General features: G+C 40.0%; 1 protein-coding gene across 3 annotated transcripts in view; it reads left to right on the forward strand.

Moving 5' to 3' along the window:
* Window positions 1-40: 40 nt before the first annotated feature.
* Window positions 41-23,300, forward strand: part of ANKIB1 (ankyrin repeat and IBR domain containing 1) — a 97,776-nt gene continuing 74,516 nt past the window's right edge. For 2 of the 3 annotated variants that reach the window (XM_075492805.1, XM_075492806.1), the window contains exon 1: window positions 41-552. The gene's annotated coding sequence lies outside the window, so the exon portion shown is untranslated. The remainder of the gene's footprint in view (window positions 553-23,300) is intronic. The other variant, XM_075492807.1, reaches the window with a different exon arrangement.

Here is a 23,300-nt window from a genome sequence, read left to right on the forward strand (position 1 = left end):
CCCTCCCCGCTCCCTCCCACGGCTCGGCGGATCCGCTTCCCGTCGGAGGCCCGCGGGCCTCGGCTGCCGATGAGTTTCCGGGTCAGCGGCCTGAACTTCTGCTGCTGCCGCCGCCGGTTGTTGACCGCGGGCGGAGAAAGGGAGACCGGGCTGCGGGCTGGGCCGGGAGCATGAGGCAGTGCTGGCCGGCAGGGAGGCGCTGAGGCGAAGCGGCTGGCTGGGCCCGGGGAGCGCCGCCGGCAGCTGTCAGCGCCGCCACGCCGCCAGGAGCCGCCGCCGAACAAAGGGGCAGCGAGACAGCGGCAGCCGCAACGCCCTGCGCGGGAGGGAGACTCGCCGCCGGCCGGGCACTCCCCACCGCTTCAGCCACCGAGTGACGGCCCCGACTGCTCGCGGGCCGGAGCCCCGGCGGAGCGGGCACTCCAGAGGGCGCCGTATCTGGAGCGGAGCGGGGGAGAGGGAAGAGAGGAGCGGCCGCTGATCAAATGGAGGCGCTGGGTGGCGGGCGCGGAGGCGCCGGGAAGGGCCGGGGAGAGTCCCTGTGAGGAGCCGGTGAGTGCCCCGCGGCGCTGGCGGCGATCCCGACGCCGCCTGGGGAGGCTCGGGTGGGGTCCACGGGGCTGCGGGAGGGCGAGGCGAGTCTGGCCGCGGGCACAGCCGGGAGACTTTGCATATCTGGGCGTCGGCAGCCCGTCGCGTCGCGGGTGGGGCGGGCTGGGAGGCGGCTTTGGGGGCGCCTCAGCTCGTCGGCGCCGCCGGCAGGCAATGGGAGCGGAGCGGAGGAGGTCAGAGCAGAGAGTAGCGCTAGCGTGCGGAGGTAAACAAGCCGCAGGTTATCGAGGCTGGCCGTCCCCAGGCGCGGCGGCGCTGCCGGTGTGGGGACGGCCCCCGGCAGCGCGGGCCCCGGTGGGCAGGTGGCTGCGGGGAAGCGTAATGGCGGGAGGCGGCGGGCCGCCGGGCTGGGCGGTTTATGGAGGGGAGAGAGGCAGCCTCCGGCCCAGGGTCTCGCCAGGCGCTGCGGCCCGGGGTGGCGGAGGGCGGGGGGTCTCGCCCGGAAACCGGCCGGGTGGGGGGGGCTCGGCAGCAGCAGCTCCGGGGCGGCGGGCTCTCTCGGCCGGGACCGTTGGAAAGTTTGGAGCTGCCTGATGGCCTGGCTTCAGTCAGCTCCCGCTGTTGAGCACATGCCCGCCTTGTTCGTAGCCTGGAAGTCCTGCCTTGAAGGCAAAAGGGGAAAAGCGTGAGTGGGCAGAGTGGGAGCATGTGCTGCTGGATGAGCTGTGACAGCGTAACCTTGCTTCCAGGCTGGGTAACGCCGTCCTAAACAGTCTTTCTTGAATGAAATTGAACGCTCACAATCACAAAGTTAATTTTTTTTTTCTTAGAGAAAAATTTGAGTCTTGATACTGTAACAGTTTTATGTAAGTAGCAGTATCGCGCTCCCAGGCATGTCTAAGTACATACTGGAAATTGGGCAGCTTTTAAAAATTAAGAAGAACCTTGGTAATTCATGACTGCTCAGCCTGTCTTTTAGTTACAGGTCAAATAGTATGCACAGGAAATGCAGAGTCACAAAAACACGCTCTGCAGAGTAAGGCACTAATACCACAGCTTAAATTGTTTGCATGGACCCCTCGATCATTACTAACCATCGTCGATTTCACTTTTTTTCCTTGAGTGCATTTCTGTGCTCACCAGTTCCAGAAATGGAGTTTTCGTTGTAGAGATAACACCAGTAGGTGTACTGTAATTTAAGTACATTCCCTGAAGAGAGAGACCACTTTTGAGAGAATTATTAGCTGTAGAGGTTAGCAATGAGAAGAGACTGTGTCTTCCTTAAGTGTATGGGTGTTTTTTCCTTACTTTCATCTCTCTGATTTTCAATACAAAGTGTGGTGGATTAATTTCTCTTTAATCTTTCTTGGGTACAGGGGAAAAATACTCTTCTTCCTTGGAGAAAAAAAAAAGGCTTTAGTCATATGGAAAGCAACAGCATTTTTCAACTTCTAACAACATGTGGCTTATTTAGTTGAGGTGTCTACACAGAAGTGAAGTGGTAGAATTTATAGCAACTTTTTTTTTTTTTTCCGCTGGACATGCAAAGAGTAAATGGCTGTCCTTACAAGTAAGAGACCAAATTACAGAAGAGGCTTCTGGAAACTTTAATTCCAAGACTTTCTGTGGTCCTGTACTCAAGCAATTCCTTCTTTAACAAATTTTAGTTTAGTCCTTAAACAAAAGAATAAAATATTGTAATAATACAGTGTATTATTCCTGAATAAAAATATTACTAGAAATTTAATAAAAAGCTAAACAATATTGGTGGTGCCCAGTCTTCATATATAAATAAATATATGCATCAGCAGAATATTATGAATGAAAATTAATTAAAAAAAAAAGAAAAAATAGAACAACAGTGGCACTATTTATTATAATAATAGTATCAGTAGCCAAAAGACAAAAATTAAGCAAGTAAGTTTTACTAAATCCCTCTAATTTTTACTTGTGCTATACATGTCTGGATAGAGTGATTAGGCTTATTGAAAGAACGTGGAGTTTCCTAGATATAGTTTTATATTGTATGTAAGTTCACACATACCTGTTTGTTGTATGTTTGTGTCAGGCATACACACTCCAGAAAATTAAAGGAAACTAAACATGTACATTTAAAAGGGAATGCCATCTACAGCTGTCAGCTTTTGTTCAATGGAACAACTATTAAAAAAAAGATTTTAGAAAAAGTCATTATGTCTTTGTTAACTGTAGAAGACCTTGTTAACACTATGGCTGATTTAACCTGTCCTGAGCAGTTTCTCACCCACTGGTCTGTGACACCTCTGCTGTGATTGATTAGCACTACATTGTTTTTTGTTTCAGTAATAGAGCTTTGTTTATTAATTGTTAACTAGTTTGGCTAGCAGGGTTTGTGGTGATTTTTGTTTGGGTTTTTTGGGGTTTTTTGGTTTTGTTTTGGGGTTTGGGTTTTTTTTTAGTTTTTGTGGTTTTTTTTGTTTTAGTTTTGTGGGGTTTTTTTAAGTTTTCTGTATATATTTTTTTGTTTTAGCTTTGCTGTTGAGATGTTATGTAGTTACAGTTACCTGACTAGTTAATTAACTTCACCTTGGAATCTGAAAACTTGAAGTTGTTCTCTGCTGTTGTCACTGTTGAAATTTTGTTGCCTTTGCTATGGTGACTCACACCAGTAAGAAAGAAAATTGAGAAGCTGGAGGTTACAAATGCTTGGGCTGAACCAGTTACATTTCTAATCACATTACTGTATTTGCATAATTAATAACGGTACATAGCAAAGAGAGATATGTTGTGCTTGAAGAGCAGCCCTGTGGAAATTCTGAAATCTTCAAAATGACAGGGAAAGTTGTGTTTTCAACACCATCATCACCAGACAAGACTCTTACTGCTTTCCCTCCCAAAATACATGCCATATACTTTTCCATGGAGCGTTTTTGAAGTCACACATATGTGTAAATTTCAGGAGAAAAGGCTATTTCATGCAAGATTACATTACATTAAAAGTTCAAGATGGAGAGGTCTGCCTAATGTTTAAAAACTACTATTTTTTTTCAGAACCTCTAAATGTCTTCCAGATTTAAACTGGAACCAGTAAAAATACTCTTTGTTTGCCATTGTGGAAGGTCAAACGCAAGGTCCTCCAGCTGGGCCAGGGAAATCCCCAGTATCAGTACAGAGTGGAGGATGAATGGATTGAGAGCAGCCCTGTGGAGAAGGAGTTCAGGATACTGGTGGATGCAAAATTGGACATGAGCCAGCAATGTGCACTTGCAGCTCAGAAAGCCAGCCGTATCCTGGGCCGCATAAAAAGAAGCGTGGCCAGCAGGTCCAGAGAAGTGATTCTCCCCACCTCTACTCCACTCTCATGAGACCCCACCTGGAGTACCGTGTCCAGCTCTGAGCTCCCCAGTACAGGAAAGACATGGACCTGTTGGAGCGGGGCCAGAGGAGGGCCACAAAAACGGTCAGAGGGTGGGAACACCTCTCCTATGAAGAAAGGCTGAGAGAGTTGGAGTTGTTCAGCCTGGAGAAGAGAAGGCTCCGGGAAGACCTTGTTGTGGTGTTTCAATATTTAAAAAGGGCTTTACAAGAAAGACAGGAAGAGACTTTTTACCAAGGCCTGTAGTGACAGGACAAGGGGCAATGGTTTTAAACTGAAAGAGGGTAGATTTGGATTGGATATAAGGAAGAAATTTTGTGTGATGAGGGAGGTGAGATACTGGAACAGGTTGCCTGGAGAAGCTGTGGATGCCCCATCATTGGAAGTGTTCAAGGTGAGGTTGGATGGGGCTTTGAGCAACCTAATCTAGTGAAAGATGTCCCTGCCCATGGTAGGAGGGTTGGATGTAATGATCTTTAAAGGTCCCTTCCAACCCAAACCATTCTGTGATTTTTTTTTTTTTTTTTTTTTTCCCTGAGGAATATTAGACTGTCTTCTCTAGTATCAGTGAAATAGTATGTTTTTCATTCCAGACTGTCTTAATTTATGTTTTTATATGTATATGTGTATCTATTTATCTGTCTCATCTACAAAAATACTCGGAAATAAGTGTAGCAATAGTGGAATATCTTCAGTTTATTAGTCCAAAAATCACTTTGGAGAAAAATAGATGTGAGTCAGTTGCTTTGTTGTCTTTTTTTTTTTTAATGTTTTCTGAATTTACTTTACACTCCATGCTTTAACAGTACTGTCCTTACTTTCTGCTTCTTTGTTTTTAGTCTCACATACCTTAAATAGTACTATGAAAAGGAAAAGAAATAAAATAAGTGTCTGTGTAAAATCAGCCAGGTTTTTCTCTTATCGGTCTGCAGAGGTGGTCTGAGGGAGTCCTTGTGATTCTTCCAATCCTCTTCCTGTATTTGTGTTTTTAGTAATTGAAAGTAATTTTTAGAAGTTACAAGCATCTCATATTATATAGATTAACATTTCAAATTAACATTTATATGTAACCTTAACTCTGCTGTTTTCCAAACAAGAGCATCACCATGTTTTTAGATAAGACAAATGCTTCTTTTGACCTAAAGGTAGTTTGTAGTACTGCTAGTATCCTTGAATTTTCTTTAAGGGGTTTTGTTGGAGTTGCTTAAGAGATATTTTCATTTAGTGGTTTTGCTTTGATTTATATTTTAAATCACATGAATTCTGAACTCTGACCGTTGAAGGATAATTGCAGTAAAAATACGGTAACAGGTTGTAAATGGATTACTGCAGGGAAATAGAAGGGCCTCTCTACTGAATGCCTGGGATCCTTCCTGGCTGGGGTGGCTTTACAGAGCACCTGCATGACAGTGTTGTCTGTAGAGTTCCTCTTGTAACTCGTCTTGTTCAGTTCTGTGCTGACAAGGAAGACGAGGGACCAAAATGAATTCTCTAAAAGTAAGTTTTATGTAGGTGCGTAAATGTGCAGCTAGGAATCAATGTTTGCACGCAGCCTGCAGTATAGTGTTATTCTCTGACAGTAAGTTAGTGTAGTTTAAATATTACATCATGACAACTGAGGCAATGTATTATTAATTATGTATAAAATAGTTCTTATGTGCAGGCTTCTCTGTTGGAGAAAACTTCATTAAATCTCTTGGGGATTTTCCCTACTTAAGGGAGTTTCCCAGTGGCTTGTGCCTACCGTTTTGATGTACCTGAAGAACTTCTGTGGTGTAGTCTGCCATGCTATACAGCATTCCAGGAAGTAGAAACTTAGTTATTGGCTGCTACTTCTCTATATCTCTTTGCTGCATTTAGGTTTTCTTTTTCTCTCCAACAAAAATAACAACAAAAAATAGGAATTCAGTTTTGACATATGCTTTTATTGTGAAAATAGCACCCCAGAAGCATACGAGTAAATAAACCACAAAGACTTGCGGAAATACTGCAGTCACCAAATTCCATGGAATAAGGACTGTCATGTGGTAGCCAAATGGTGTATATTCATTTTAAAGCATTATTTTTAAACTGCTGTGAACCACTTAGTCCTTGCTTTATAATAAAGGCTGTGGTCAAAAATACAGTCTAGGCATTTCCAAGTCACTGTGGTATTTTGAGTGAATCCTTAAGTTTGCTGGAATGATCTGAACTGTTCCATTTATATTTACAGTTGACAGTCAAGTGCAAAGGCATAACCCTGTCTCACTTTAGCATTCTGAAACAAAGCACAGTTTAGAGGAAAAGACAAGAATGATTGATTTCTGGACCATCTGCAAGATGTATACAATACAAGTCAGTTTAAGAACCTTGACTTCTAGTAACTGGGTAGTAGGCTTGGAAAACCAAAAGAACCTAAAGAGAGTTGTTTTGCTATCAAAGAGACCAATTGGTTGTAGGTTATTCTCTCTATCAAGCAAGAAAGTAAATCACCACTTGTGATTTACATAAATCACCACTTGTCATTTACACCTCCTACATATAACTTTAAGAAATGTTTGTAATTTTGGGCCATTTTTCTGTCATGTGGAGTAAGTTCTTATATTTAAGTGCGGGGGTTTTTTCAGGAGTCATTATCAGAGGTAGGAAGATAATAAATGCTTATTAAAGAAAAGGTCCATTGCTTGTTTTCAAATTCTGGATTAACTTACGGTACTAAAATACATTTCACGGAGGCAGATTTTTTTCTTCTTCATGTAGTGTCTTTAAATCTGATGCATTTAAATCCTTTTCCATTTATGCAAGTTAACAAAAGTATAACTTGCCGATAAGAGGTTTGTTTATATCCTTGAACCGTGATGGCTACTACTGTTGAGGTTCATGTTATTTCTCTTCTATACAGGGTCTCTGCCATATCTTGTAGTAGCTGTTCTGTCTTAGTGTTGTATTGGTGTTTCCCCTGTATTTATTTATATGGTGTTCTAGCTTCTGAATATTGTTATTTTTCTTGCTTTTCTTCTTTCTATCCTTTTCCCCTTATTTTTCTGATTATTGTTTTGTTTCATTGTTGTCTTGTACCTCTTGAAGCAAAGGTTTGTTTCTTCTGTTGACAACATGAATGCCTTGTAGCTTTGATCTGCTCTTGCAGAACATTTTTATGGAGTCAGGATTGTCTTCAGCATCATCTGCTGTGATAATGGCTGGTATGCTGGGTTATACTTACCCGATGCCTCTGTCTCATGAAGTTAATTGGATGGGTGACACCTTTTTAGACAAGCTGTAGTGTTGGGGGGTTTTTTTTGACCACCACGTCAATGACTTGGGACTTCTGTGCAAGTAGATATTCTAAATGGTTCTTGGCAGATGAAAACATAAAAAGAGACATAGTCTTGCATAGACTCTGAAGCAAAGCACTAGCAAGAAGTAAGATAAACTAAGGGAAAATTAAGTCAAGTGGGCAGGTTTTTATGTGTATACCAACTTGAATTAAGATTTAACTGTAATTCGCATAGAGTTAGAGGTTATAGAGAGGAAAACATAATTTTGTTTTGACTTGGTTTGACTTAGACTCTGATAGATGATGTCAGCTAGGGGTAACCTGTGAGATAACTTATTTGAAAAGTGGTAAAAGGATGATGGTGGCTAATTGTGAAAATTCTTATGCAGTTTAATTCTGTGGTAATTGTCTTAAATGGTTAAAACACTGACTTTTGAAAAATGTGCTATACGAGTGTTGGTGATCTCTCCCCCCCCACCTTTTTTTTTTATAAAGGAAAAATGACTTGAGGAAAGATACATCTTTTGAGGTTTCAAAGCTATTTCTGGGAAAATACACTTAAAGTTAACATATATAATGCTAAATATGTATATACTAATGGCATATTTCTTGACTGTTTTATATACTCTGTATTCAATTGCAGTTAAATGTAAACATAAGTTGGAAACTGATTCTCTGCCCCAAGTACTTCACCTGATGATCACTCTTCTAGGAATTTAGCATAGAAAAGAATTAGATTTTTCTAGTTTATAAATATAATTCTGCTTTAAAAACAGGCCTTGTTCATTCTTATAGCAGGTACTTTAAGTGACTGTAGGAATATAATGTCCTGTTTGCGTGCGGCTGGTTTTGGTCCTGATTGTAAATTACTACAAATGAAATAACTTAGTGGAGAAAATGGTTTGCTATATTTATTAGTTTGAGCTGTGTTTACAGTCCACTTAAGGTCTCCTCTTCAAGGAGCTTTCACAGATGTTAACTGGGGTAGCAATCCCCCTTTTATTTCAAATGGATTTCCAATAGGAATTTTGAAGGCAAAGTTAAAAATGGTATATTTCTATCAAAGCTGTTGTGTAGAAACTCAAAATCTTACTGTATTAAAAAGCCCGAGTGTATTTTTATAGGATACACAGATGAAGCACTGATAATGATGAGAATGGTAATTGAAATATTTCCTGTTATGAACCAGCCTTTGGAGAAATAGCTGAAAAATTATGAGCAAAGATGATGATATATACTTGTCTATGTTTTTGCACTACCATTATATCAAATACTGGTTCTACTAAAATTTATCATAGACTCAAGAATGGGAATTTCAGGGCTGTTGTAATTTACTAATGAACGCTTCTCTGTACTAACGGTTTAATTGTTACTGTACTGCTGTGGTATGCAGTTGTGTATTTGTATTTTTATTAGCTACTATGTGTGTAAAATATAAAAATAAAAGATAATATATGCAAGGCTGGATACACATCAGGACTAATTTGCAGCAGTAGCAACCTGTAAATGCTGTTGCAATAGAATTTTCCTCTGAAATGTTATTTTTCTTATTACCTTGCCTGTGTAAATTACTTGCAGAATTGCTACTCTTTTAGGATTTTTTTTAAATCCAGGTGGCTCTGCTGTGTTCTAGATCTCTAAGCACCTGCGGGACAAGCAAATGTTAACTCTCTATTATGTTGAAAGACTATAGATAGACATGTAGAAATGCCCTGACAGAGTAGAGCCCAGAAAAGTTCTTGTTAGCCTGTCAAAATGGTGAGTTTCTTCAGTGTCTTGAAGAAACTGCAGAAGTGTGTAGCTACTAAACTATGAAGACCAAAGTTCCAGCTGTGCTAATAGTGCAGGTTATACATTTTAACAGTTTAAAGAACTTACTGACTGATGCAGTTTCATTCACATTTGCTAAGTAGTTGGAAGTTATCTCTGTACCCATAAGGTGAGGATTTTGACATTTTAAAGCTCAGATCTTGAGACACAGCTACATACTAGACTTCATAATAGTAGAACATGTGGTTCTTCAGCAGTGATCCAACACATTTATTCTCTAGAAATAGTTCTACTACAAAATTGTCATACCAAATAATCTAGGCCTATGCATCATTGTGAGCTATATAAAATTCTAAGGTAAAGTGTTTGTTCTTTATGAAAGAACTCCAGTTACTTGCGTTCTCTGAAAGCTTGTACACAGAGGTACGCAGCCTGCAGTACTGAGACATTACTAACAGGTCTGTAGCTTATTGCAGTACAAATATACAATGGCTCTTAATTTAGGCCCTTTTCCCTGACTTGTTGAGAGTCACTGACATAGCTACTTTATGTATTTAGTTCTCCATATTTAGAAGGATGTGTTGGAGAGAAATCTTTCATTGGAGCTATTACAATGAGTCACCAAGTGCAAGCTGCCCATTAAAAAAAAAACCTGAAGAGGCTTTATTTGGTGGCTTGTGTATTGAAATACAAGTTTTGTAATGTCTCATTTACCAACCTGTTAATTAGTTAAAATTAAACTACTTGGAAGTCCTTTATCCTTTTCAGGACATGATAATTAATATTCAGTAAGATTAAATAGTGCAGGTTTGCATTTATAATCTTCATTAACTACCTGGATGAGGTGATGGAATGCACCATCAGCAAGCTTGTGGATGACACCAAGTTGTGTGTGCTGGAGGGCAGGGCTGCTCTTCTGAGGGACCTCAACAGGCTGGAGAAATGGGCTGACAAGAACCTGGTGGTGTTCAACAAAGAGTCGGAAAATGGAAACAGAATAACCCTACGCAGTAGCACAGACTGGGAACCAATGGCTAGAAAGCAACATTGCAGCAAATGACATTGCTTTCCTGGTGGACCCCAAGTTGAATGTGAGTCGGCAACATGCCTTTACTTAGCAAGACTGAAGCCAGTAACTGAGAGAAGTGATCATTTCTGTCTGCTTGGCATTTGCGTGACTGTGTCTGAAACTTTCTAGTTTTGTGCTCCTTGGTATAGGAGAGATGCTAACATACTGGAGCAGGTCTAGAGGAAGACTGCCAAGATAATTAGGGTGCAGGAGCACATAATGTAAAAAGAGAACCTGGAAGAGCTGTGTGTTCTCAGTGTTCAGAGAAGACTATGGTGGGGATCTTGTTTTCAACTAGTGGGAGGGTACAGAGAAGACAGAACCAGACTCTTGGAGGAGCTGGGTGACAGAGCTAGAGGCAACAGAAAAAGTTCCAGCAAAGGATGTTTCACTTAGACATAAGGAAAAGATTTACACCATGAGGGTGGTCAAATGCTGGGACAAGTTGCCCAGAGAGGCTGTGGGATCTCCATCCATGGAGATACTCTGAACTTAATGGGGAATGGCCTTGAGCAGCCTTTGAAGCTTTGAAGATTGCCCTGGGTAGGGGATTGAAGCAGTTGACCTCCAGAGGTTCCTTCCAATGTAAAGAAGTGCTTGCTCTGTATCAGATGATGTGATTGCACAACCAACCATTTTCTCCCTCCTCTCCATACAAGTGGTCCTGGCCCAGCTGAAGCATGTGGCCCAGAGGGCTGTGGAGCTTTGTAGAAGAGAACAATATGATTATCTTATGTAAATTCTACTATAGGGCTCAAACCCATTTTTTTAACCTGACTTCTGCATAGTTAAAGATTTGAAGCGATTAGTTTAGTGCTTTGAATATCACATGTGTCTAATGAAGTAGACTAATCCTGAATGAGGTATCTTTTTCCAGAGTTTGTATTTTTAAATAATGATGTGGTTTTGTGGGGTTTTTTTTCTGTGCTATGACTTTAAAAATTTTTCCTGCTATGGTGAAGTAGCCTGATTCCTTGTGCATCCTTTCAGGCAATGAAATAAATGGATAATTGCAATTGGAATACAGGCTTATTCTGTTTTTATTTGTTTGTTGAGTTTGGGGTTTTTTGGTGGGGTTTTTTTTTTTGGTGTTTTTTTTCCTTCAAATTCATAAATCCAGACTTTCTCATAAGCAAGCTACCTGAGGTTTATACTTACTTCATAAAGGAATAGCAAGTTAAATTCATGTCTGGAATGGGAGTTAGACAGGCAGCATGTTCTAGTATAAAGTACTTTGTTGTAATGTTTAACTAAGAAGAGATAATTGGGAGGTTTTGGTCTCTTTGTTACTCTGGATAGTATTACAATGTAAAATAAGGAAACCTGAATAAAACAGTCACATAATTTTACTGTAAAGGCAAGGTAAAGTGCCTATCGATTTGGTCTTTATTTCATAGAAATACCTTTTAAGTTCAGACTCACTGAGCTCAATTCAGAAATCCTGTTGATTTTTTTTTTCTGCATGTATTCCTATTATATATACAATGAGTGAGGAATCAGTATGAAGAACCAGAGTTTTAAAATCAATGTTTAAGAAGGTGATCGGCTAATTCCTGCCTCCCCCCCAAGTTCTGGTTTAGCAATTCATACCGTTTTCTAAGAAGAGAATGAGTCAGGTTTCTCCTAAATTAGTCACACGTCTTAAAAGTATACTGAATTAACTTCAGTTTTGTAGGTTGTGGTATCAGGGTAGCCATAAGGAGTTACTAATAACTATGTCTTTCATTATTTTGTGAATATACAAAGGTTCTCAAGTTTAGCATCTACTCGTAAGTGCGAGGGAAGAAATCCTAAACTCCAACATCATGTGTTTCCTGGGAATAACTTCTGTATGAATTATACAATTTCTAGCAAAACCAGACAGTATTTTCTGGATGTCTTCAGCATGTTTTAGCTCCTTCAAAGTAATGATGACATGCAGACCAAAGCAGACTGGTTTAATGCTAAATGGACTGTTCAAAAAAGTTTCTTTTTGAAACTTAAAACCTCAGTATGAACTTTGAACAAAAAAAATATTCCCAAACCAGTCTACCCACGACTTACTATGAAAATGAATCCTTTCACATTCCTAAGTCAGTCAGTCCCCCCAGTCACGCCTTGCTTTAGCTATTGTATACTTTGTTTTCCCCAGTACTGCCTGGGTCTGCTTACTCTAACTCTGTTTGATGATTCCTGTGGTCCTTTCCAAACTGCCCACCCAGGTGCTGTATCCAAACAGCTGTAATCAAGTGCACCCAAGAAATGTTCTGATGCAGTAATTGTATGCTGTGGCCCTGATTCCCTGCAATTGAGGATGCTTCTGATAAAGAATTGTTTCACTTTGTATTTAAATGTTTTGCATTCTTAAAAATTGAAGAGACTTTAAAATTTGTCCACGTAGAATTGAAGACCTGAGAGCAGTACTCTGTTTTCAAAATGGATTCAATGGGACATGAGGCTGTAAAATGCAAAGTTTTGGGTTTTTTTTTCTTAATACAGTTTGCCATTCTCTTTGATTATGGAAATAAGATTTCTGTGTTACACAGACACTTGATTACATGCCAAAAATGGGCAAGCTATTGCATAGGTGAATTATGTGCCTTTTGGAGTAGGTGGTTCCAGCATTCCTGATTTCTGGAACATTACAGCCTCACGCCCTTCTGCTGCAATATGATATGTTTTCATAAAAACCACCATTTGAAAAGGGAGTCTTTTATATTTATTTCATCTCTTTATAGAGGTATATTTTTTATTATTGTGTATTGTTAGTCATGACTGTTAGGTGCTTGTTTCAGAGATGCTTCTTACTTTTACTGTAATATAAATATTGTTGCATTTCTCTCACTTCTTGTCTATTGCTCTTTTTCCCCTTCTGAATCTTTAAAGAGTAGTTTGATGCAATTAGAACATGCTTCTTGCTATGCAGGATGTTATACAAGTACATAGGGTGACACCAGGGTAGATTTTTAAAGCTATTTGTGCCTGTTGAAATTTTCAGAAGACCTTAAATCCTCTAATGAATACTTCGACCATATTGATAAAGTATTGTTGTTTCTACATATCCACCAGCAATTGAAAATCTGGTCCATGGGTTGTTCCCCAGCAAGTTTTAAGTCTATTACAAAATATGATGCAACAGGATATGGGAGGGAGGGAAGGAAGGGGATGACTGTCTGTTATTAAACATCACCCTTTCCCAAAGTGCAAATGGATAAGGACTACATTAGACATATTGCATGCCCCCCCCCTCCTCCCACCTCCCCCCCCCGACTGTGTTTGTTCAAAAGCTTTGTGCCAAGTTGGTAAAGTTTGTTCTCACCAGAGTCCTGCTGAATCTCCTGCAGCTAAAGCTGTAGTACCTTCTAGTACCTTCTTGCCCCACTCCTGCTTTTTGACTGCCAGGGTAGCAGAGCTTGGATGTCTTTGCTCTCTAGTAAATGCAAGCTCAGCTGTGTGCTTTTGCTACCTGTTGGACAGTGATTTTAGTTGTCTTTCCACATAGGTCTTACTTGCCTAGCATCAGGCACTGAAATAGCATCTGCTGCTGCTATTAATTATCATCTGTTTTTTTTGCATAATGAAATTAAAACTGGACCCAGACACAAGTACCAGTTCTGCTGACATTTTTGGAAAGGGCTAGGGTGAAGTTGCAGTATCAGTTATTCATTGGGAGTTTGCATCCTGATATAGTTTGATACTCCTTTGTACGGCTCACCATGGGTACTTGCAAGCTTGGGTGCAGTCTACAGCAACCAGTGCTGCTTCTGGTGCTGTGATACCTGCTCTGTACCTGCAGTCTCTCACTCTACCCGGCTACATCCTCCAGTCCATGCTCCATCCACCATCCCCTTCTGAATGCATTGCCACTGTCAGAGTCATAGCTGATAAAATAATGCTGGGTTACAAGAGAAATTTCCTGAAAACTGTTCTGACTTTAACTAACATGGTGGTGCTGGTGTACTCCTGCCTTGCCTCCAGCACCCAAACAACTGTGGGCTTTGCACAGTTTGCACATTGCTGGTGTTTCTGCTTTTGTCTGCACTTTAGTTTGAACAAACACTGTTTTGAAAGTATTTCCACTCTTTACAGTATGCACTGGTACAAATAATCCTGCCTCCCTATCACTGCTGCCATGCTGTGGCCGTTTGGACCATCAACATCCAGGAAGAAAACCCAAAAGAGGGAACTGACCTGAGTTACAGCTATTCTGCTTCTCTGTGCTGTCACACAGGCATGTGCCAATACAAAACAAGGGAAAGTGTGGCAATATGGACAAACAAGAGGAGTGGATGAGAAACAGAAAGGGCAGGATCAGCTCTAGTTCAATTAAAACCACTTTAGAAACTACGGTCTAAGTTTCTCAAACATCATTAGGGTCATAAAAAGATAATGGAGACAGATTTCCAGCTTGCTAAGTGCATGCTTCATAATAACTATAAAAATGACTTTATAATTTCTGAAGCTTTCAGGGAAGTCTGGTAGAGGTCACACACAGGGGGGGGAAGAAATGTGCTTGGTTTTTTTTTTGGGGGGGGGGGGGGTTCTCTTGTGGTGCCTTTTACTTTACAAGGCGGAAGAACTATTCTTAAATAAGTGCCTGTGTATTACCTTGGCACTGGAGCAGGTTTTTCATAAAGTGGTCACCAAGGGATTCCTGAGCATGACAACTCTTATGAGCTGCTGAAACTGATACAGCTGATTCCCCCAGCTTATGTCTCATCTACTGCTGCTTGCTTTTGCTCCCACAGATGTGTGCAATGAAACAGACAGTGGGATTCTTCTTCTAACAAACTCTGTGTTCTTGGACCTTACCCCAGTGGATTTCTGTCTCACTTTCAGGCAGCCAAATACAAGTTCTACCAGTACCTGGCAAATGCTGGATTGATAATTGAACTTTTCCTAGTGATAGGTCAGGCTGCTTAAGAACAGCTTTACCGGTCATGGTAGAGGAAGGTGAATGGGCTTGTCAAGCTGAAGGAGAGACATGGTGACTTGACCAACAGCGGTAAGCTTGCTCTTTTACGTAAGCAGGCTGGATTGCATAGTCTCAGGTGACCATGTGCCATCTTTGGCTGGATGTCTGCAGTTGCTGCTTTGTAGCCTGGTTTGGTAGACATCAAAGTAAAAGTCTTCCCTTATGTGAGGAGGCATGCCTAGCTATGGAGGTAGCAGGAATGGAATGCGTATCCTAGTCACAGCAGCACCACCACAGCGGGGAAAGCCCATGTGCAGATGTCCTCTGTGACTTTGTGGGCAGCGTTCAGAAATAGCACTGGCTAAGAACCTCCTCTGCGGTGTCACTAACACCTCCTGAGTCAGGAGGATGACCTGGATCTTTCTGTTCTGCAGGACCTCTCTGTCTAATGTAGCAGCAAATAAGGGACACAGAGGTCCTAAAAGTCACCTTACCTAACCAGAAGTACCGGATCCACTGGTGAGCTAGCTGTGTTTGCGGCATGGCCAGTCATTCTTTTCTTATGACCTTGGGAACTGTATGGAGCAGACGTGGAAGGAACAGAGTCAGTGATGAACACAGCTCAGGCTGTGTTAGCTCCACATTATATATTTTGATAGTAGATGGGCTTGTGGGCAAGCAGTATTAGAAACAAAGGGTAAGTCTAGTAAATGCTGCTTTTCAGAACACATGCTTGCTGGCACAGTAACTGGCTGTAAAAAGAGGTAAGGCAGCAGCTTTCCATCCAAAAAGAAAAACATCCTGCAAAAACTTGAGCAGTATGCAAAGGCGAATTAATGGATGAGGCATGAGGTGATCTTGGCTACTGGATACCAAGCCAAAGGCTTTTGCTGAGGCAGGGGGGAAACATTACTGTATGATCATTAGCAACCTGATATTGATCAGGCTTAAATCCAGTACCTCAGATGATCTGGTTATACGGACATCCAGCATAACTGTCGAATTGCAATCTTAAATCTTTTTATAATGGTTCCCTTTTTTAGACTGCAGTGTTCTGGTTTAAAGCATAAAAAGTAAAGTATTTCCTGACTGGTATATTAGACTAATTAGAATAATTAGTGTTGAATGCTTAAATCTGTTTCTGCACAGAGGAATTTTCTCCGTATTGGGAAGACTCCAGTGGAATTTTTCAGGTATGCTTTGTCCATTCGAGTGTTTTCTGTGCAAAGGTGTCTCCTCGTGCTTCCCCGGCACATGTAAAGTGGAGAAGAATGGTAATAAAGAGTGGTGACAAGGTTTACTGACTACAGGAAAGCATGGGAACAGGGAAATCGTGGGGGGAGGGGCAATTTTTTTGCAAGTTCCCTTTTATTTGTTGTTGCTATGAAGTAGAGGAGTAAGGATAAGCAAGGTCTGTGTATGTGATACCATGAACATTATCAGAGTAGGAGAAAAAACACACAAGACTGCTTATGCTTTCCTCTTTCTTCTGTGGTGTCTGACTACAATCTTTCCTTGATAATTCAGCATTTCTCAGTGAGATGAGAAAACGGGGAGGGAAATCTAAAATAATTCAATGTTCTTAAAAGACAGAATATCATTCCTGCATCTTAATGTAAAAAATAGGTCTCAAGAATATTCTAGATGTGCTCTACAGATTTCCTGCATTCTGGCTGAATCAAGCAAGGTAAAAGGAGATTAGCGTAGACACCATCCCTTTATCAAGTATTGTTTGCCAAAGTGAAATGTACTTACTTGGTGATGAGAGCCAGGGTCTAATTTTGTAGATCTGATCTCAGAACTGTCAGTCTGCATTGAATCTTGTAGAAGAGCTGCCGAGACTCTGTTCCAGGTTATTCTTCTCAGTGCGAATATGGTTTTCTTTAGTACACTTTTTAATAATTGTGCAAAAAACCTGCATTTTGTCATGTGTAACCTCTCTTTTAAGAACTAACTTGATGCTGAATTACTGGAGGTGAGTTAACATGATGCAATTTTTAAAAGATTCCAAGACAGGCTTGTGGAACAGCAGATTCGTAAGCCTGCTGCCTGTTCCTGGAATATTAGTAGAAACAATACAATAATGGACCAAATTAGCAGACACGTGGATAAATGTGATGTCCCGGGGAACAGTCAACATAGCGTCGTAAGGGAAGTCTGATCTCACAAACTTGCTGAAATTCTTTGAAGAAGTTAGCAGGGAAAATGCATTTGATATAATCTGCTTGGATTTTCAAAGGGCATTTCATACGATCCCTTCCTTAGAAGTCTTAAAAAGAGTCCAAACAGCTTTGGGAAAGAGGGAGGGTCCTTTACATGTAGAAGTTGCTGGTTAAAAGGTAGGAAATGGGTAGGAATAAAGAGACAGTTTTCACAGTGTTTGAAGGTTACTGATAGAGTCCCAGATAGATGAGTGCTAGGACCTCTGCTGTTTAATGTGAGGATAAATGATCCAGAAAAGATGGTAAGTAATGAGATGATAGTCTCTAGACAATACTACAAAACACAGTGTCAACTGCAAAATAATTTTATGACACTGAATGGTAAATGGCATATGAAACTCAATAGAGCTGAAGGTAAAAGATTCACATGGTGGGTGGGGGGGGAAGGGGTCCTAAGTTTATATAGAAAATTATTCTCTTAATTATTACCACTCAGGAACAAGATCTTGAGAGTTATAATAAAAACTCTGAAGAAAATCAGCTTAGTCCTTAGCACCAGTCCAAAAAGTAAATCAAGTGTTGAAAGAGTAGAGACCATGCCACCACCATGTAAATCCATGCATTTTGCATGTTGTACACAGCTCCTCATCTCCTAACTCAAAAAGGTTTTAGTGGCATTGGAAATAGATCAGAAAAAGCAGAAAGGATCCTAGAAGTTGCACAGAATCCATTCCTTAAGAATTAGAGGTAATCAGTCTGTAAAAGAGCAGTCTGTAAACAGATTGGTGTGACAGAAGGGTGATCACTTGTAAAAGGTGATATGATAGAAATTTCTAAAATCACAAGTGGAATGGAGAGAGTAAATAGGAAAAGTTTTTTGCTGTCTACCTCTGAGTTCTTGTAGTGAAAATGAAATTTAACAAGTAGCAGGTTAAAAACAGATGTTTCTTCACAATGAATAGTTAAGCTGTGAAATTTCAGGATGCTGTGGCTGTTAAAATTTTCCATAGATTCAGGGAATTTTTGAACAAATTGATGGAAGAAAAATGCATTACAGATTATTAATAGAAAAACAGCACATCTAGCTCAAGAATTCATCAAGTGGTAAATATCCGAAGACTGGGAGAGTGTTGTGGAAAAGTATCAGTTCATGCTTGCCCAGTTTTTGTACTTTTCATTGATATACTGTGCTGGCAACTCTCTGGACAAGGTATTAGATGAGAAGTATCCTATCCAGTATGGCCATTATTGTAACTGTGTTTATAATCTTTGGAAACAAAATGGGAAATAAACATGCATCTATTGGTACCAGCAAACTTTAAAAAGAACTAAAGTTATATAATCTGTTTGATTTCATATTTATGAAGTCTAAAACCAATGGAAATTTTGCTGCAAGCCAGATATAATGCTGTTTCATGAAAGCACACAATAAATTATACTAATCAATAAAACATTTACATATAAACAGTAGAAGTGGTAAATGAGATTGTTAGAATTGAAGGAGTAATCTAGTTGTCATTAGTAACACTTGAGTATAAATAATGAAAATTGTCTTAAGGTTGCTTTAAACTCATGTCTTGAAATAGAATTGCTGTTGGGGATAGGATTCTTTCAAGGTAGGAATAAACTAGTTTTTCTCCCGTTTAGAATTTTGGATATTTATTCCTAAGCAAAGTTTGCCGTTACTTTTGAGGATCGGCACTTTTTTTTTCCAGTCAGTCTGAAATAACTTCCAGACCAGCAAAGGACTCTTGCAGTCTTTGTCAGACCTACAGTAGTTTTTAATTTCTACTATAATCCTTCCAAATCTACACCAGCCAAAAAAAAACCCCTGTGGGTTTTGCTTTTATATTTTTTTAAAAGCTTGTCTAATATTTTTGTAATTCCTCTTTTTTTAGCTTAGTAACATAGCTACAAAAAGCTCATTAAAGTTTTTACTTTCTTAGTCTACTGTAGAAGCCAGATAATTTTTCAGGTTTCCAAATTGAATATCAATTGAACCCATTATCTGAAGAACACATTGGCTCCAAGAATCTATTATAATTTTTGGAATATTGGACACTGTGGATGCAAACAAGAAGGACGCTCATGGTAAATGTGAATGATGAAAAATTCTGATTTCAGGACAAGGTCAATCACTTAGTTGTTGGACTAAAGAAATTTCTTCCCTTAGCAGATTGTTCATTGTCTTTTTACAGCTCTTTCTAGAATATATAGGACTGACTGCTAGCACGAAAGATAATGGATTATATCAATTTCTGAGGTTGTGATCCAGGAAGATGGTTTCTCTGTAGCATGCAGGAGAAGGTAAATAACATTGAGGAATGCAACTCCTGCAGGTCTTCAACATCTGTTAAACTCATTCTGGTGTTACATCCACAGAATTCCCCTGGAGAAGATACCTGAGATTCTGCCAGAAGTTCCGCACCATCCTGATCCTTTCTGATTACTTAACTCTTGATCTTGGCAAGCAACAGGGATAGGAGCCCTTACTGTCATCAAGGATCCCTCATTTCTCAGTACCCAAAAGCTTGCTCTCTTTCTTCTGTGAAAAATCATGGATTCTTTCATGCATTGAGGCAGTAGTTTTCATTCAGAAACTATTGCTCTACGTCTTTATCTTTTGCTGTATCAGGTAGCCATTTACCTAGGTCAAACATTTCTTTGATATTACAGTTTCAGATCATCAAATCTGGCTGAGATTGTATCTTCACATTGCCCCAGATATCTTTGAACAACCTTCTTGTCTGCCTTCTCTTAGCTTTTAGGACAACTGTAGGATGGTGTCCAAAGAGATGTTTTGATGTTGCTTGATCCGAACTCATGGAAGCTGCTGTTAAATTACTGCACTGGGGATGAAGAAAATTTTTAAAAGACTTTGTCTGAAGGAAGAATAATTTGATTATATAGGCTGCTTTGTGAAGTGCGGTATGAAGTAGCCTGTGTGCTAAGCCAATAAAACCAAACCATTCCTGGCTTTCTACAACAATATTACAATAATTTAAAATGAAAACCTACTGCAAACTGGTTAGCCTTAATCAGTACAAATGCCATTGGATTTGTTGGAGCACAGATGCCCTTTCATTGTTATGACACATTTCTGCATGAACAGAGAGTTTTTTGTTTTCAGGCGTAATAAGAAATTGCAACAGTGAAATGTTCCAGCAGACACAAGATGTAAGAATCTGGTGACTTGAATGTTGTGGTTTAGAATATAAAGAATGGGTTTTATATCAAAGTTTTGCTGTTTAAGAAAGACCATAACAGACAAATGTAATAGGACTTTTAAAAGAACGATTAAAAAAAAAGTGGGTCTCTGTTCACTAATATTCTTTGGGCATGTCAGCTGAAGTGTATGCCAGGCAGGAGTGAGCAGAAAACTCCCTGGCTGATACTCCCAAACTTCTCAGCAATCTTAGCTATGAAAAGAACATAGAAAGAGTGAAATGAAAAATTATTTTATTTCTATCGTAGAACATCTGCTTTCTTTACTTATGGCTCAGATTTTTAATATAAATACTAATTTTAAAGCACATTGTAAGACATTTTTCATAAGCTTGGATGTCAGGAAGGGTAGTAATATTAATGTTTTGTTTATGCTTCAGGGAGACTAGTTTGAACAACTAGTTTGCTAATTTGAAGGGAAAAGCTCACTTTTCTGTGTCACTGGTTTAGGGATGTATCTTCTGGCAATGAAACTATGAAAAATAATGCACTGTAAGGAACTCGGTGTCTCTGAGTAAGTATTCAGTATTCTGGCACTTCAGTATTCTGGGCATGAGAAATATCATAACTTAGGAAAGAGGCAATTACATTCTGTTTAGAGATTCTGCAGTTTTGATGGCTTTAAGTAATTTTCAAAGTTGTAAAAACAACAGTGTGCTTCAGAAAAACTGAGCATAGCTATGTGTAGGAGCATGTTCTGTTTGAGCTTGGATGACTTAGAGAAAAATTTAAAGTGCGTGTAGTTACTTTGTACACTCACACAACAGATACAGATATGCCAGTGCATGTTCACCGTTACATGACACTGGTTTGACCTCTTGTGTTCAAAGCAGTGACTGAGAGTCATGCTCTAGCTGAATTATTTAAAATAAATAAAACCCCTCATGACAATACTGAGTAAGGGGTGGTGCAGCAGGGATTTCTGTCAGCTTGAGTTCCTTCCTTGCTCTGTCTTTGTTTCTGAAGTAAGCTTCATTGTCCTGACTGGATCATTGTGTTGACAAGTAGCATAGGTACATATTACTTGAGAAAGTTTCAACAAAAGAAAAATCATTGTAAGAGACTTATACAGTCTTGATCATTTTCTAGGAATAAAAAATGCCAGAATAAGGAATGTTTGTCCTGGACAACCACAATTCACCTACTTGTGTAGGCCCTTTATTAATATGTCCTTTAGTTTACATGAACACCTACTAGTTTTGCCTTGTTTAGCTTGCATGACAATGGCCCATGGATGATAAAGGTTTTGTAGTGTCCTTTTTCCTTTCTGTTTTCACTTTCCACCCACTGACTACTGCAAACTGTTTTCCCTTGTTTCCTGCTTTTTTCTTGTTCCTGGCAATCCAGCCAGGCTTGTTACTCCTGCTGCTCTTTTTCCACTACCTTATCTGGTTGCCAGCAGGAATAGTGAGAGCATAGGAGAAATGGCATAACTGCTGTTACTGTCTTCTCTGTCTAGCTTCAGCATGACCCCTGGGAGTGATTATATAGAAAGTTCCACTAGCCATCAAGCACTGTTAGCTATTTTATGATCCCAGTGTCTCGTACTGTTACTTCTGGTGGAAGCTTCAAGTAAATAGCTGAAGATCTTCTCAAATAAAGTCATAAAGATTTTATTACTTGGGTAAAACAACACACATTTTTTAGACTGGTTCTTGAAAATCTTTTTAACATTAAGCCTGTACACTCGGTTCTGTTTCATGTGATTTTGATGCCAAATGGGTCAGATTTTGCAAAATAAGGACTCTGGTAACTTACATTTCTCTCTACTCCATTCCTTACCTTACATAGGAAAGGTCAGTAATAGTATTCTACAAAGAACAGCAGTCATTTGTATTGTATTAGTGTCTACATCAGTCACTAGGTATGTCGATTATGTTAATAGGAGAACTGATAGAAGAACTAAGAGGAGAAATGCGTGGCCAGCAGGTTGAGGGAGGTGATTCTCCCGCTCTGCTCTGTTCTCCTCTCATGAGACCCCACCTGGAGCACTGCGTCCAGCTCTGGAGCCCTCAGCACAGGAAAGACATGGACCTGTTAGAGCAGATCCCGAGGAGGGCCACAAAAACGGTCAGAGGGCGGGAACACCTCTCCTATGAAGAAAGGCTGAGAGAGTTGGAGTTGTTCAGCCTGGAGAAGAGAAGGCTCCGGGAAGACCTTGTTGTGGTATTTCAATATTTAAAAGGGGCTTTACAAGAAAGACAGGAAGAGACTTTTTACCAAGGCCTGTAGTGACAGGACAAGGGGCAATGGTTTTAAACTGAAAGAGGGTAGATTTGGATTGGATATAAGGAAGAAATTTTGTGTGATGAGGGAGGTGAGACACTGGAACAGGTTGCCTGGAGAAGCTGTGGATGCCCCATCATTGGAAGTGTTCAAGGTGAGGTTGGATGGGGCTTTGAGCAACCTAATCTAGTGAAAGATGTCCCTGCCCATGGTAGAAGGGTTGGATGTAATGATCTTTAAAGGTCCCTTCCAACCCAAACCATTCTGTGATTCTATGATTCAAGCTCAGTTTTTTGGGGATTTTTTTAATAACCTTTATTCTCTCTCTCTGTGCTCTTTGGCTTGATCTTCATCTTGAAGCCAAAAATCATTATCATGCAACAAGGTTATGTTTCATTGTAATTACACTAGAGTCAAGAATAATCTTCATAAATACAAACTGTAAGTGACATATTATAATTAAATTTTGTTATCCACAGCCTTTATGTAAATTATTAAACAGTTTGTACGCAGTGGGAAAAACAGCCCAATATTTCAGCAGAGGTGTTCTGGCAAAAGCTAAAAATATTTTTTCAAGTTATGTATTTGTGTAAATTAATGTTAGATTAGATCCAGTGTATCTTTTGCCATTTCCCTGCCAGAGTCAGAATTTTGCCGGTGGGTATATTAAATATTTTATCAGAAGTGCAGCAGTTGCAGTTCTCCTAATTTTCTTGTGTACATAAGGTGCAAGTGATGATCCTTGTCACTGTGGTTACCTGAATGGCTCGTTCTTAGCAATGATGACTCTT

Source organism: Mycteria americana, chromosome 2 (assembly GCF_035582795.1).
Source record: "Mycteria americana isolate JAX WOST 10 ecotype Jacksonville Zoo and Gardens chromosome 2, USCA_MyAme_1.0, whole genome shotgun sequence".
NCBI classification, from domain to species: Eukaryota; Metazoa; Chordata; class Aves; order Ciconiiformes; family Ciconiidae; genus Mycteria; species Mycteria americana.